Source organism: Dipodomys merriami, unplaced genomic scaffold (genome assembly GCF_024711535.1).
Source record: "Dipodomys merriami isolate MVZ:Mamm:240054 unplaced genomic scaffold, mDipMer1.0.p SCAF_51, whole genome shotgun sequence".
In the NCBI taxonomy this organism is placed as follows: domain Eukaryota; kingdom Metazoa; phylum Chordata; class Mammalia; order Rodentia; family Heteromyidae; genus Dipodomys; species Dipodomys merriami.
This window is the reverse complement of record NW_027206080.1, coordinates 9,746,297-9,761,948: the sequence shown is the minus strand read 5'-3', so window position 1 is coordinate 9,761,948 and position 15,652 is coordinate 9,746,297. Positions and strand designations below refer to the sequence as shown.

Here is a 15,652-nt window from a genome sequence, read left to right as displayed (position 1 = left end):
CTCCAATAAATCACAGAAAGGCTGGAAGTGGTACCGTGGCTCAAGTGGTAGTGTTAGCCTTGAGCAAAAAAGGAGCCTAAGGGAAGCACCCAGGCCCAGAGTTCAAGTTCCACGACTGGCAAAAAAAAAATAAAAATAAAAAGCCCATCAACGGAGCCATGCCGCTCACAGGTAAATACCTCCTTCGACCTGTATGGCTGGTAGAAGTACCAATCCCCCATTCTTCCAGCCCTTAACCCAGGAAGAGCAGGCTGGACCGGTGGCCCGGGATGGAGGGCCCCCCGCACCGCACCTGCCCCGCGGCTGGCGGGAAGCCTTGCACAACCCTCCCGAAAGAGGAAGCCCAGGGACAGTTGAAGTAAACACTCGGGAAGATGTTACAAAAGCCATCGGCTACTTTGCCTGCAGAGGGCCAATTGCTCAGCCCCAAGTCCCCACCCCACCCGCCCCCAGAGTCCCTCCTATGTACAGGCCACCGGGCTGGACGGGCTCGCCCGCCGGGGGAGGCTGCTGAGCGCCCCCCACACCGCAGCTGGGAGAAGACCCCAGGGGAAGTCACCGATCCCTCCCCACCCCGCCAAGAATTAAAGAAAGGAAGGAAAAGTACAGGTCTTCCTCCTTCGGGACGGGGATCCGTAGGGGATCCGTGGGCCATGGCTGCGCCGGGGCCGGCAGCCCGTGCGCTCCCCGAGTCCTCCGGCCACGTGCTGGTGTCTGCCTGCTAACCCCGCTGCGCTGGGCGCCCCGGGGCCGGGCGCGAAGCCGCGTGGCGCGCGCCGGGAGGGCCTGACACCACTTCCTCCCCTAGGCGGGGACCCGGAGCCGGGGAGCGGCGACTGCACAGCCCAGGCGCACGGCCTCGCCCGCGCCGCCGCCGCCCCACCGCCCCGCGCCTCCTCCCCGCGGCCCCCCGGGCCCCGCACCGCCGTCGAGGTAAGCTGAGCCGCGGGATGGGAGGCGGGGAGCCGGTCCCCGATGGTGGATGGACACGTGGGCGCGTCCCCTCCCTGGTCCTCCAGGGCAGCGGGTCTCCCTGCCCCCCCACACACACTGGGGGTTCCCCTTGAACCTGACTCAGGTGGCGAGGGGCGGGATGGGGGCGAGGAGGGGAGGATCGGGGAAGGGTGGCCACTCCAGTTCGCCCCCCACCCTCCGCCCCGCGTGGCTAACAAGTTTCCTGTCCAGGAAATGGCCATAAGATGGCACAGGGGGGCGGGGGGGTCGCTGATCAGAGGCCTGGGGCATCCAGCAGTACCCCCCGGACTCCCAAATCCCACCCAAGCTGGAGGAATCCCCAGGGGTGCTCTGAAGAGCAAAGTTAAAACTCCAGTCGTGTGAGCGTTAAGAGGGGGGGCGCACTCAGACGTGCCTCCAAGCGCTTCCTTACTACTGTTACTACCATTGTTACCACTGTTGCTTTTAAAAAGAAGTTTCCCTCCCCCAAATCATCTTTTTCCCTTGAGGGTGTGTTGGGGGTAAGTTTGAGCACCTTGTGGCAGTTTGGTTTGGCCTGAAGGTGGCAGGGGGCTTTTGTGGCATGGAGAAATGAACTAAGATGGCTGGGTTCACCCCCCCCCCAGCTAGGTCTCCCCCAAGTGATCTTTGTCCTCTGGGATGATACCACCTTAGAATCAGCTCTGGTGTGAGCCAGAGCCGCTGCCAGCACGCCTGTACCGAAGCAGCCTTTACCATGATAGTTAGAAATGGAGAAACAGGAAAGGAACGCAAAGAAGAGCAGGTGACTTTATTTGTCCAACCAGTTAAGATTTGGGCTGGAGTAATGCGGTTCCAATTCGTTTAGGGGCAATTTGCTTTGGGGGCAGAGGTACTCGACCCATTTGTAACTCCAGGTCTGCACTGGGGAAATTTTAGAAGGGAAACCTGGGCCTCCTGAACAAGACAGAAGCTCAGCGTAATGTGGGGCCTCACGGAAGCCCGGGCAGGCTCTCTGTCCAAGGCGAGCACACGGGCAAGATTAGAAGGGAGCTGAGTAGAAACCCTATCGAAGGTCGTTCAGGAGGTGTTTGCTGTCTGTTCGGGGCGTTGTGTAAAGTCCAAGAAATGCATCTTCACCCTCAAACGATCACTGCTCCACGTTCACATCCTTCCTAATATGTGTGCCTTTTCCTGAGTATTTGGGAAACTTGGGTTCTGACTGGACAGAAGACCCTTGATTAAATTGTGTTAACCTCTCTGGACCTCATACAACTCATGAGTAACATGAGATTATTGGATTATGCCAAAATAGAGAAAATAATGGGACAGAGGATGCAGCTCAGTGGTAGAATGAGGGTCTTGGGTTCCATCCTGAACATTGCAAATATAAATATAAACTTTATGCATATATACATACATGAATAGTACACAAATAAATACTAACAGATTTTCTTAAATTCAGCATTATATCTTTGAGGTCTTTTGGTTCTAACAAGTGCCACTAAAATTAGTCCTCTCCTAGCCTAAATGTAAGTTACCAACTTTCCAATTCTATTACAAGCAGAAAATTACCACAGACCAATATTATATTTCAAATTTCCATATTTGCTACCACTTAAGAAATACAACTTTCAAAGATTATGGTTGTCTTAAACCTTACACATAATACCTACTAGGTGTACATAACTATTTTTGTATTTTTATCACATTGAGAATGTATATACCAACTCTTTACTGTATTTTTTTTGCCTTTTTCACTTGTAAGTTCAAGTTCTAGATACTGTCATGTTATTCACATGAGCTGGGTATTTAATAAGTTCATTGTCATAAACATCTGTTTGATATGCTGCTATGAGTTTTCTTTAAACCATTATCCTTTTAAATGACTATTTTTCACTCATGTCTAATCTTCTTCCATTCTATTTGTTTTTATACCTAAAGCTTTTTTATTGTCTCCACAACATTTTAAAATAAATTGTTTGTGTTCTGTAGTATATCAGACCACAATCTTTACAAGTTTCTGGGACTTCCTGAGTTTGTTTAATAGGCAATAAAATGCTCTTAGGTGTTTTCAAGATGGAGCAATTTAGAACAAAGAACTCAAGACAGAATTCATTTGTATTAATACAATGGATACTCTCCAATTGAAAACTAATGTGTTTTATATCAGTGCTGTCATGCTAAGCTACCAGTAATATAAAGTTGAAGCATTTATTATAGGAATCCAGGTTTATACTCAACATGACAATGTTAAGGTTTAAAGGGATTTTTTGGGGACATTTGTATACATTATAGTTGTCATGAGAAGCATGGCTTAGAGGAGAGTACATATGTGGGAAAGTAGAAATTGTATTTTCTTGGGAGAAGAGAGAATGAAGGAAAGGAATGGAGCCACTTACACTCAGGTTAAGAGACTAGCTGGCACTGTAGCCAGGTAGGGAAGGGTAAGGAAGGGAAAGGCAGGGCCTGAGGAATATACTACCACCACATTCCAGTTGCCTGGTCACATTCTGCTACCACAGTCTGGGTTCAAAATGTGTTTGTTATATCAATGCTGCTTCCATGTGACACCAATGAAATGTCTCCAGCTGCTGAAACCCAGCTAGCTGGCCTGTAGGCCCTAACCCTGAGGCAAGCGCAAGCAAGATGTAACACCCCTCCAGGTGACCACACCTTCATGGTTGTGATCTGAAGCTTGAATTCCAACTTCCCAACATTTCCTAAGCATCAATAAGGCATTAGAGTCACTGAGAATCATAGGAAGCCAGGCATGGTGCCTCATACTTCTAATTCTAGCTACTCAGGAGGCAGAGATTTGAGAGGATTACCCTTAGAGGTCAGCTTAGGCAAAAAGTTAGAGTGACTCTATGTCAACCAATAAACAGCATATGATGGTGGAAGGCATAGGTAGGAAGAGCTTGGTCTGAGCTGGCCCAAGAAAAAAGCAAGATTTTATTCAAAGAAAATTACTGAAAAGACCCAAAGGGCTGAGAGGGTGGCTTGAGTAGTTTGAGTGCCTGCCTGACAAGCGCAAGAACCTGAGTTTGAACTCTAGTACCAGCAAGACAGAGGTGGGTAGGAATCCTCCAGATGGGGCAAATTCCTAGCAATGTATGTGTTCATTTTCTGTGCAAAGAAGAATTGTCCATGGACAGTGGATGCTGACCCCAGACAAAAACGAATTACCCTATCTGAAGCAATAACTAAAGCAGAAAGGGCTGGAAGAGTGGCTCAGGTGGAAGAACACCTACCTAAGCCAGTGCAAGGCCCTGAGTTCACGCCCCATCACTGCCTCCTCCAATCATACATGAGACTATTGTCTTCTCTGTCAACTCTTTGGCCACTATATGATGATAGTAAATAATAATTAGTGTAATGTTTCTTTAGCTTATCACAACTTGAGTACTCCTTTCCAAAATGCTTCAGGATTTGGATTTTTTTAGGTTTGGGAATATTTTCATATACATAATAACATATTTTGGAGATAGAATCCAAGTCTAAATGAGAAATTCATTTCATATATATATATGTACATACTATATATGGTATATATATATATATATATATATATATATATACCATACATGTGATATATATATATATATGGTATATATTGTGTGGTATATACCATATATAGAGATATTATATATATCACCATATATACCATATATACTATATATAATACAAGGTATATATATATACACACACCATAATATGGGGGGTGTGCATATATATATATATATATATATATATATATCTTCTACACATAGCTAGGTAGTCGTTTCATGCACTGTTTTTAATAATTTTGTGCATGAAATGAAATATGCACTTTTTGCAGCTCAGGTAGCTGGGGGGGGGGGCACTTTTTCACTTGGAGAAGCTCGAGAAACTGTGTTGTGGGCCTGCATGTTGACTGTGACTCCATCACATGAGGCCATGTGTGGTCTAATCACCTGTGGCCTCAAGTGGGCACTCAGCAGTGTTTCAAGCTAGGCCACAGTAGCTCAAGCTGGTAATCCTAGCTACTCAAGGAGCCTGAGGTTCGAGGATTGTGGTTGGAATCCAGCCCAAGCAGGAAAGTCTGTGAGACCCTTATCTACAGTTCACCACTGAAAAAAACTGGGAGTGGTTCTGTGACTCAAGTGGTAGAGTGCTAGCCTTGGGAGAAAAAGGTAAATAAGAACATCAGGCCCTGAGCTCAAGCTTCAGTAGTAGCGTGCGTGCACACACGCACACACGCACACACTTTGGATTTTGAATCTTCAGATGAGGGATATTTTACAGAAGGGTGTAGCAGCCGCTGTGCTAGTCTATGTGTGTAGTTTTTAATCCTCACAGCTGAGTTTATACTGTTAGTATTCCCATTTTGTTAGAGGAAATGAAACCACAGGGAAGTTAAGAAACTTTCTCAGGGAGTAAAATGCAGAGCAAACATTCAGTTGGGACAACGTGATACAAGCCCCAAGGTGCTTTATGAGAGTTAGAGCTGAAATGATACAAAAACACGGGTGCTTTCCTCAGTGAGCTAGAAGAGGAGTGAAAGGAGGCTGTTATGATTCTGTATTTGACCAGAGTGCTATGCTGAGTGACTATATATTAGGTTCCTAGAGCAACTTGGGGTCAGGGAGGGAAAGATGAATTGAAGGTAAGCAAGCAAAGAACTTGTCTCATTCTAGTAATTAAATAAGATATTGCCATCCATTTTGAAGTTATTATGTTTATATGTGTCTTTTGAAAAATAATTGGCTTTGATAGCCATCCCATTTTCATTTGTTTCCCCTGGTATGAGGGTTTGAACTCAGGGTGTCTAACTTGTTTTCTGGGCAGGCACTGTACCACTTGAGTCATACCTCCTACCTGGTGTTTTGCTGGCTATTGTGAAGGTAGAATTTTTCTGATTTTTCTGCCCCAGCTGGCTTCAAACCTCATTCCTATGGGTCTCAACATTCAGAGTTACTAGGATTATAGGTGTGAGCCACCAGTGCTTGGCCATGCTTTTGTTTTGTCTTTATTATATTCAGATTTCTCATGCTAGTTTTCTAGGTTGATTAAATCAATATAATAGTAAGTTTAATTCTTTAAGTTTGTGGGAAATCATCTGACTTGGTTTTGAGTCACAGACTCCTCAGTAAGATGGGGAGGTTTGGGATGGGAAGAAATGTCTAATTGTTTCCACAAATTGCCTGGAGGATTTCTATTGAGAGTGATAGATTGAACTGTAGAAAAATAAAAAGTAATATTACAACAAATAAACTAGGACCAGATTGTTTCTTTCATTCTTAAATGATGAAGTATTTCAGACATATAAAAGGTGATGCGTTGCATATGTATATAACAGCAAATAAGATGAAAGCAAGCATTGAATAACTGTCACACAGTATAAGCAGAATATTTTCAGAAGCTATGTATTTCCTGCCCTCTCTTAATAACAGTTCCCTATTTCTGCTATTTCTGCTCTAAAGGTCATACTTATTCTGACTGTGTTAAACTTAAAATCATTTTTAAAATATCTTTGGCAAGCCAGGCTCTGGTGGCTCATGCCTGTAATCCTAGCTACTCAGAAGGCTGAGATCTGAGGATCACAGTTCAAAGCCAGCCAGGGCAGGAAAGCCTGTGAAACTCTTATCTCCAATAAACCACTCAGAAAACAGGAAGTGGTGCTGTAGTTCAAGTGGTAGAGCACTAGCCTTGAGCCAAACAACTGAGGGACAGCACCCAGGCCCCACAACCAACCAAAAGAAGAAAAAAAAATTATTTGGCAACATTAAGATTCAAACTCAAGGCTTCACACTTGCCAGGCTGGTGTTCTACCACTTGAGCCTTGCCCCTAGCTCTTTTAGCTGTGGTTATTTTGGGGATAAGGTCTCACTTTTTCCCTGGAATTGCCTGAATCTCAATCTCCAATTTATACTTTCCATATAGCAGGTGCATGATACTGTGCCCAGCTTTTTCTGTCAGAATGGGGTTTCACAAACTTCTTTTGACTGACTTCTTCTGACCTGCAACTCCTGAGTAGCTAGGATTACAGGTGTCAGCCACCAGAGCCTGGCTTGCATGTAATCATTGTTAAGAAGCACTCAGGAAACATGTATATACATTTGCAAAGCATAATATCATGCTGGGATTTCAGGGTCTGTAGCACCTGGAAACTGGAATTAAGGTGTAGGTATGGCTATAGAGAATACCATTAAGTAAAGACAATTTAAATAGTACTAACAAATGAAGACCATTAGAAATTCAACAGGGAATCTTTGCTCCCATTTTATGTGTGGGAATAAAAGTGTTTTCCATGCTAAAACTTAAAAAAAAAAAAAAAAAGAATGGTTGCAAATAACTATAACAGAAATAATGGTAACCATTAATGAGTGACATTTCCTTGTTTTCCATTTCTCTCTACCTTAGCCTGTTATACCAAAATAAATCCTTGCTATTTTTTTAAGAAATGGCTGAGTAATTATAACAGAAATAATGATGTCACTATGATTAATGAAGTGATGAGAACTCATCAGTAGAAAACTATAATGTTTCACTGTAGTAAACTAAGTAACTTAGAAACTGCCCATTCTCCACTTTCAATCTGCCGCACCAGGGATGACAGCATCCTGTGATAGTGCTACCTGTGCCAACACTACACATGATAGCTCTACATAAAATATTCCTACATGTGGTAAGACCACATGTGCTATGATGATGCATGATACTACATGTGATACCACCACATGTGATATGACTGTGTGGGTATGGCTTCATGTGACACTATCATATGTAGATGGCTACATGTGATGCCACTGCATATGAGGCTACTACATGTAGAAGAGTTGAGACTATGCTATTCACGATCCTCAAAGTGGGGTTCAACACTTTACCTGGATCAAAATGCTTAACGTAGTGGAGTTGATGCTTGGGTTTTCTTCCAGTCTCAATACACACCTAGTGAGAGGTCACCTGGTGCCAGTGGTAATCTAGCCCCTTATCCCTAGCTTCTTCTAGCCTAGTGGAAGGGAACAATCTGTAAGTAAACACACCACAGTGCATTGATAGGTACAGAAATAATTTAGTTAAGGCGAAGATGCTAGAGAAGACATTACAGGGGATGGGGTATGGGATGGGTGTATTTTGGAGGACAGAGGTATTTTCACATGGCTGGTGAAGATGGCTGCCCCAGGCACCAGCGACGTGAAGCGCTTAGGTAATGCTGAAGCATAAACCCAGTGGAAAGGAAGTGGGGCAATCCTTTTATTTAACTCTTGGTGAGTAATATTCAGAGAGCATTCATGTGATCCAGTCCCCATGCCCGGTCAGCTTTGAGTCAAAGACCGAGGCAAAGATCAGAACAGAACTGGAGTGTCCTGGACCAGTGCTCCCCAATAGAAATGCAACGCAAGCTGTGTAGGGAGCCCTGGGTTTCCTAAAAGCCACAACCAAAATGGCCAAAGGGAATAAGTGAATTCATTTTCCTCATATACTTTATTTAATACAGATCTGGCTGGTGCTGGGGGCTTATACCTGTAATCCTAGCTACTCAGGAGGCTGACATCTGAGGATCATGGTTCAGTGCCAGCCCAGGCAGGAAAGTCCATGAGACCCTTATTTTGAATTAACCACTAAAAAGTCAGAAGTGTAGCTGTGGATCAAGTGGTAGCAGAAAATGTTAAGACATAGCATCCAGATCTCGAGTTCAAGCCCCAGTACTGGCACAAAAGAAAAATAATAGCTCCAAAACTTGTCACAATGAATATCAATTATTTGAAATCATATCCAATTAAAGTAATAGTAAAATTACTAATAAGCATTTTTCCATATTAAATCTTACAAATCCAACTAGTTTTTGCATGTACAGCCTACCTCAATTTAAGATAAGCCACCGTCCAGGTGCTGAGTGGCTGTGTGGTACTGGCAGGTGCTATGCTTGGTGGCACAGCTTGGGATCCAGGTGTGTACTGCACATTAACCCTGAGGGGGCTGGGGGAAGGAAGCTAAAGAAAACAACATTTGCCATCATAACAGTCCCTAGCTCTTGATTGAAATTCATGTCTAAACCTAGGCTCTGAATGCTTTCTTAACACTCCGGTAACAACAGCTTCAAATGATTACTGCTTACTTTTGTTTTTATGCTTTTTCTCCCCACCACCCCACCCTCCCCCACCCCTCATCTTGTATGGATTCTCTCTGAAAGTAATAGTGGCTGAGAAAGAACTGGAAGCTGGCAGCAAAGAGGTTGACCTAAACCCACATCCGGCAAAATGTGAGCTGTTGCCCGGGGCAACCATGATTGTTAGCCCTTTTTTTCCCCCCTCCTTCTTGTTTTCATTTTGACTTCCGCCTGTAGTTCACAAGCATAATACATTCTCATCAACAGCAACTCTCCAAAATTCACCCTACTCCTAAAATGCACCTCCCTTTCAGGAGAGAATGAAAATGGTAGGATTTGGAGTAGAGAGCTAGATGACCAACCCGACCAACCGTGACTAGCGAATGCCTCAGGGAGCGAATGCCTCAGGGAGATTGCTGGCAGTCACTTTTTTGTTCAGAATGGCTGCCTCTCTCTCCTAGAGACTACATTTACAGATGCCATTCCCAGAGGCTTCTAGTGGTTTTGTCTTATGAAAGTGTCAGGTACATGGAATGCCATGGATAGTAGCCAACCTGGTATAGATTTAGGAGTATGTGTATGTGGGGAGGAGAAAGAAAGAAAAAAGAAAGGAAAGAAAGAAAGAAAGAAAGAAAGAAAGAAAGAAAGAAAGAGAGAGCAGGAAGGGAAGTAAGGGAAGGAAAGGAAGGTAGGAAGGAGGGAAGGAAGAAGGAAGGACAGAAAGGCAGGAAGAAAGAAAAAGTAGGAAGGGAAGTGAGGGAAGGAAAGGAAGGTAGGAAGGAAGGAGGGAAGGAAGAAGGAAAGAAAGGAAGAAAGGAAAAAAGAAAGAAAGAAAGGAAGGAAGGAAGGAAGGAAGGAAGGAAAGAAGGAGGAAGGAAGAAGGATAGAGGAAGAAAGGAAATAGAGATGGGGAAGGAAGGAATGTGGAAAGAAGGCATAGAGAAAAGCAAAGACAGAATAAGTGGCTTAAATCTGTTTCTACTGATGTTTTTTGAGGGAGACTATATTAATAAGACTAATGATGCTGGGGCTGGGAAGGTGGCTCAGTGGTAGAGCGCTTGCCTTGCATGCCTGAGGACCTGGGTTCAATTCCTCAGCACCACATAAGCAAAAAAGAAAAAAGCCAGAAGTGGTGCTGTGGCTCAAGTGGTAGAGCGCTAGCCTTGAGCTGAAGAGCTGAGGGACAGTGCCCAGGCCCAGAGTTCAGGCCCCATGACCGGACCCAAAAAAGAGAGAGAGAGAGAGAGAGAGAGAGAGAGAGAGAGAGAGAGAGAGAGAGAGAGAGAGAGAGAGAGAGAGAGAGAGAGAGAGAGAGAGAATAATGATGCTAGGCCCTGTAGCTCACATCTGTAATCCTAAACTACTCAGGAAACTGAGGTATGAGGATCTTAGTTCAGAGCCAGCCCTATCAGGAAAAGTTTGAATGACTCCATCTCCGATTAACCAGTAAAATGCCAGAGTAGAGGTGTGCCTTAAGTGGTAGAGCTCCAGCTGTGAGCAAATAAATGCTGGATGCCCCGTGATCCGGCTCTGAGTTCAAACCCTGGTATTGGAACCAAAAGAAGGAGGACAAGGAGGGAATAATATGTTTTCTCAGTTATAAAATTAAAGGCTTGTCAGGCACTGGTAGCTCATGCCTGTAATCCTAGCTACTCAAGAGGCCTAGATCTGAGAATCTCACTTCAAATCCAGCCCAGAGAAGGAAAGCCTATGAGATTCTTATCATCATTCAACACCAAAAAAACAGAGGTGGATGTAGCTCAAACAGTAGGGCACAAACCTTGAACACAAAAGCTCAGAGAAAGCACCTAGCCCTTCTGTGCTACCCCCAGGACCAGCACATAAATAAGTAAGTAAGTATGTAACTAAGTAAATAAATAAATAAAGGCTTGAGTTAAGTTATATCATGCTTATTTTCCCCTGCTTCTAAGCTTTGAGATTGAATGTATGAAGACAGAGCTGTGGAAATGAAAGATATAGGTTTAAGCCAGGCACTGGTGGCTCACAATTATAATCTTAGCTATTCAGTAGGCTGAGATTTGAGGATAATGGTTTAAAGCCAGCCTGGCCAGGAAAGTCCCTGAGACTTTTATCTCTAATAAATGACTCAGTAAAAGTTGCAAGTGTCACTGTGGCTCAAGTAGTAAAGCACTAGCCTTGAGCACAGAAAGGCTCAGGGACAGAGCCCAGGCCCTGAGTTCAAGCCCCAGGACTGCCCCCCTCCCCAAAAAAAGTTTAGGTAATATTTAAAAGTAGTGTTGGTGGGGATTTCCTATGTAAGAACTTAAATACAACCATTCAGTGAAGTCTCCATTACAAATACTTCCTCTCCAAACAAGACCTTCAATAGGTTTCAAGGACAATTAGGGACTGGAGTTTAATCTCAAAGGTAAAGCATTTGCCTAGCCTGTCCAAGGCCTTGGGCTCAATCTCAAGCACCACACAAAAAGGAAAGGCCAAAACCTATGAAAGCATAATAAATCAGTGCCCTTGTGCATATTGTGTTCTGTAGGCCACATAGGGTTCTGAGAGACAACAGCTTTATCAACAATGTGTCTCAATTACAGAAATACATGATCACTAGAATGGAGCTGTGAACCAGTCTTTGTAGCAAGTAGGAGCTATATGGATGGGGGAAAAAAACTAGAAGTAGCACCAAGGCACTACAAATGATATTTTAGAGAGAGAGAGACATAATCTATAGGAATCCCTTCTGAAGCAATTACACTTTCCACCATTTAGTTATCTGTAATCAACTACAATCTAAAACTATTAAGTGGACAATTCCAGAAAGAATTCAAAAATGTTAAGTTGTACATGGCTTTAAGTAGCCTGGTGAGCCCTTCACCATCCCACAGAATATAAATCACCTCTAGTCAATGGATCCATGCAGTATACACTACCCACCCACCCATCACTTAATTACTGTCTAGATTATCAGACTGACAGTCCTGACATGACACTGCTCATGAGTAACTTCTTTTTTTATACCAATACTGGGGCTTGAATTTAGGGCTTGATGCTTTTGCTTAACTTTTTCACTCAAGGCTGAACCATATTTTTACTTCCAGCTTTTTGTTGGTTGATTGGATATAAGAATCTCTCAGATTTGTCCTCCCTGGCTGGCTTTGAACCAGGATCCTCATATCTCAGTCTCTTAAGTAGCTAGGATGACAGGAATGAGTCATTAGCACCCAATTCAGGTCATTCTTAATTTTACTTAATAAAATAGCCCCAAAGCACAACTAGTTCCAGTGACAATTTTATTATAGTATATTAGGTGAATTGTTCTATCTTTATCATTAGCCATCATTGTTTACAGATCCTAATTTCATAAATTAAACCTTATCACAAGTGTATAGGTATAGGAACAAATATAGTATCTACAGGGCTCTGCATTTGTCATGGTTGCAGGTATCTACAAGGCATTGTAGAACATATACCATTGGGATACTTTCACCACAAGCAAAAGTCCAGTAAGGGGAGGACATAGAGGAATTTGGAGTCATGTATCAAGGATGGGTTGTGGAAGAACCCATCCTGTGAGAAGCTGGCTCTGGCAACTTTTCCACTTAGCTGGGGAGAGGTGAGGTTAGCGGCATGCCAGTGACAATGAGGGATGAGGCCGGGCTTTCCAGACAGCTACCTGCTCCCTGACTAGATACACTGGCCTCTCTGCAGGTTTCACTCCTTCTGCTTGTCTTTCTCTAGTTGATGTGTACTTTCCAGGTTCCATGTTTGTCCCCTTTCAATGCTCAGTCATTCTGCTTACCTAGCCTTGGAAAGTGCTCAAGTTCCTCCGGGCTGTTATATAGACTGATCATTCTATTAATAAAAGACCTCAGAGGGTCTGGGAAGGAGGCTCCATGGTAGAGCGATTGCTTTGCATGCATGAGGCCCTGGGTTCGATTCCTCAGCACCACATAAGCAGAAAAAGCCAGAAGTGGCACTGTGGCTCAAGTGGTAGAGCGCTAGCCTTGAGCTGAAGAGCTTAGGGACAGTGCCCAGGCCCAGAGTTTAGGCCCCACAACCAGCAAACAAAAAAAAGACCTCCGCGAACAGTAACACTGATGGCTATTGACCTTCGAGGGATTTGTGTGATCCTCCATGTTGTAAAGTAACAAAACAATGAGTTAATGTAGGAGAGATTTTTTTACTAATAGACAAATAAGAGGGATGCCCAAAAATCAATCGACTGCCTAGCTAATTGAAATATCAACATGAGTCATAGTTCATTCCTGTGTGTTAGTATGTCACCCAAAATAAATGGTTTTGAGATTTTCGGTCCAACTTAGTAAAGTTACATGGCAATTGTTATTTAAAGCACATGTAAAATACATCACTTATTGGAGCTTATTTTATTCGGTATTTGCTTATTTTGCTGTTTGAAAGCTTAGGGAATTTCCGTGTGTGTGTGTGTGTGTGTGTGTGTGTGTGTGTGTGTGTGTGTGTGTGTGTGTGTGTGTGTGTGTGTGTGTGTGTGTGTGTGTGTGTGTGTGTGTGTCTCACTGGGGATCAAATCAAAGGCTTTGTGCAACTTGGGGATTTCTAATGTGTGTGTGTTTAAGGCAGGGATTCATTTCTGAAATATTTTAGGCAATCAGCTTTCTGGGGAGAAACTCAATCTGAACCAGGTTTTCTGGAATCTGCTTCTTTAAGGAAGAGTGTTACATTTACTTTAAATTCATTTGGATCAATCCTGGACTGTCATACTATAGTGATGTACTTGCATTTTATTTTACTAAGGGGATTGTTTCACTGACAAAAATAAAACCATTTGTACAAATAACTCCATAAGAATTTTATTATTCATTGTTCAGAGAACTGTGAATTATCACACCAGAGAAAAGGAAAGAGCACTTTTTAAGATATTTTAAAAGAAAATCTTTACTTTCATAACATGGCTCAAAAACCAATGACTCACATCCTACACAAATCTAACTCAAAAAATGGATCTTAGACCTAAACCTAAGAGTTTAAGTTATAAAAACTATAAAACTCCTAGAGAAAACACAAAATAATAATTTCTTACATGTAATATCCAAAGCATCGTTCATGAAAAATGGACAAATTGAACTATGTCTAAATTTAGACCTATTGTACCACAAACAAATCTATCAAGACAATACACAGGAAGGGAGATAATACTTGAAAATCATAGTCTGATATCAGACTGGCATCTTCAATATTTAAGGCCTCTTACAACTCAATGATTTTTTAAAAGGTATAAAATCTGTTTTTAATGTGAGGGAAAAGGTCTGGGTAGACATTCCTCCAACTATGCAGAAATGACCAATATAATTATAAGAAAGAATGTAGAAATGACCAATATAATTATAAGAAAGAATGTGTGCCAGGCGCCGGTGGCTCCTGCCTACATGTAATCCTAGCTACTCAGGAGGCTGAGATCTGAGGATCGCAGTTCAAAGCCAACCCCGGGCAGGAAAGTCCGTGAGACTCTTATCTCCAATAAACCACTAGAAAATTGGAAGTGGCACTGTGGCTCAAGCGGTAGAGCGCTTGCCTTGAGCTGAAGAGCTGAGGGACAGAGCCCAGGCCCAGAGTTCAAGCCCCGAGACCGACAAAAAAAAAAGGAAGAAAGAATGTGCAATATCATTTTATTACTCATAAGAGAAACACAAATCTACAATGAGAGAGCACTTCACACAGATGTGAACAGACAACAGCAAGTGTTGATGAGGCTGTAGAGAAACTGGAGTATTTGTAGACTGTTGATGAACTGTGAAACTGACACAGCTCAGAAACAGTAAGCCAGTTCCTTCAGTTAAATACAAAGTCACCATATAACCCAGCAGTTCCAGTCCTTGGAGTCCAAGGAAAAACTAAAACATAGGTCCATGCAAATATTCAGACACAAATGGTCACAGCAATGTGTTGTGTACTAGGTAAAAAGTGGCATTAGTTTGAATGTCTATCGACTGTCCTAATGCATATTATAGTTTCGATAGAGGTTGACTTCATTATAGTAAGAAAGAAGCCAAACACAATAGAGTTTTTATTTATTCCTTTTATTTGGAATGTCCAGAATAGTCAAATTTATATAGAAATTAAGTAGATTGATCTGCCATTGTTCTAGCTAGAGAGAGGCAGCTAGGTGGATACTTATTATTTAAAGGGGAAGAAAGTGTTCTAAAATTAGATTATAGAGAAAGTTGAGAAATCCTGTAAATATGGAAAAAATGGACAAATAAGACTATGTGGATGAATTTGTTCTTACCAACTGTATTCAAAAAGCCACTGGAAAGATGAAAAGGATCAATTGCAGTGGGAAACATCTGTGCTCTGGATTCTGGGCATCAGAGGAAAGTACTTGCTGTACCAAAGACTAAAGAAAAACAATGGATATTGCCGCAGGTAGGTTTTATGAGAACAGGATGGGTGTTAAAGATGACGTTGGAGAAGTTGATGGCGGCTTGACTGTGGACAAGCTTTAAAGTCACGTGAAGAAGATTGGAGTAGACTCTATGGACAGCAGAGAACTATCAAAAAGCTTTGCTAATTGAAAGGATATTAACTGAGCAGGGTTAAGGAGAAGCTGATTTGGGAAGAGTGGACTGTAGGTAGGAAGAGAAATAGTAACCTAATGGAGGAATCCTGGTGGCA

General features: G+C 42.9%; 1 protein-coding gene across 1 annotated transcript in view; it reads left to right on the top strand.

Annotated features, from left to right (window-relative positions):
- The first annotated feature begins 470 nt into the window (after positions 1 to 470).
- Positions 471 to 15,652, top strand: part of Apbb1ip (amyloid beta precursor protein binding family B member 1 interacting protein) — a 91,671-nt gene continuing 76,489 nt past the window's right edge. Inside the window, exon 1 of the mRNA XM_069998278.1 lies at positions 471 to 933. The gene's annotated coding sequence lies outside the window, so the exon portion shown is untranslated. The remainder of the gene's footprint in view (positions 934 to 15,652) is intronic.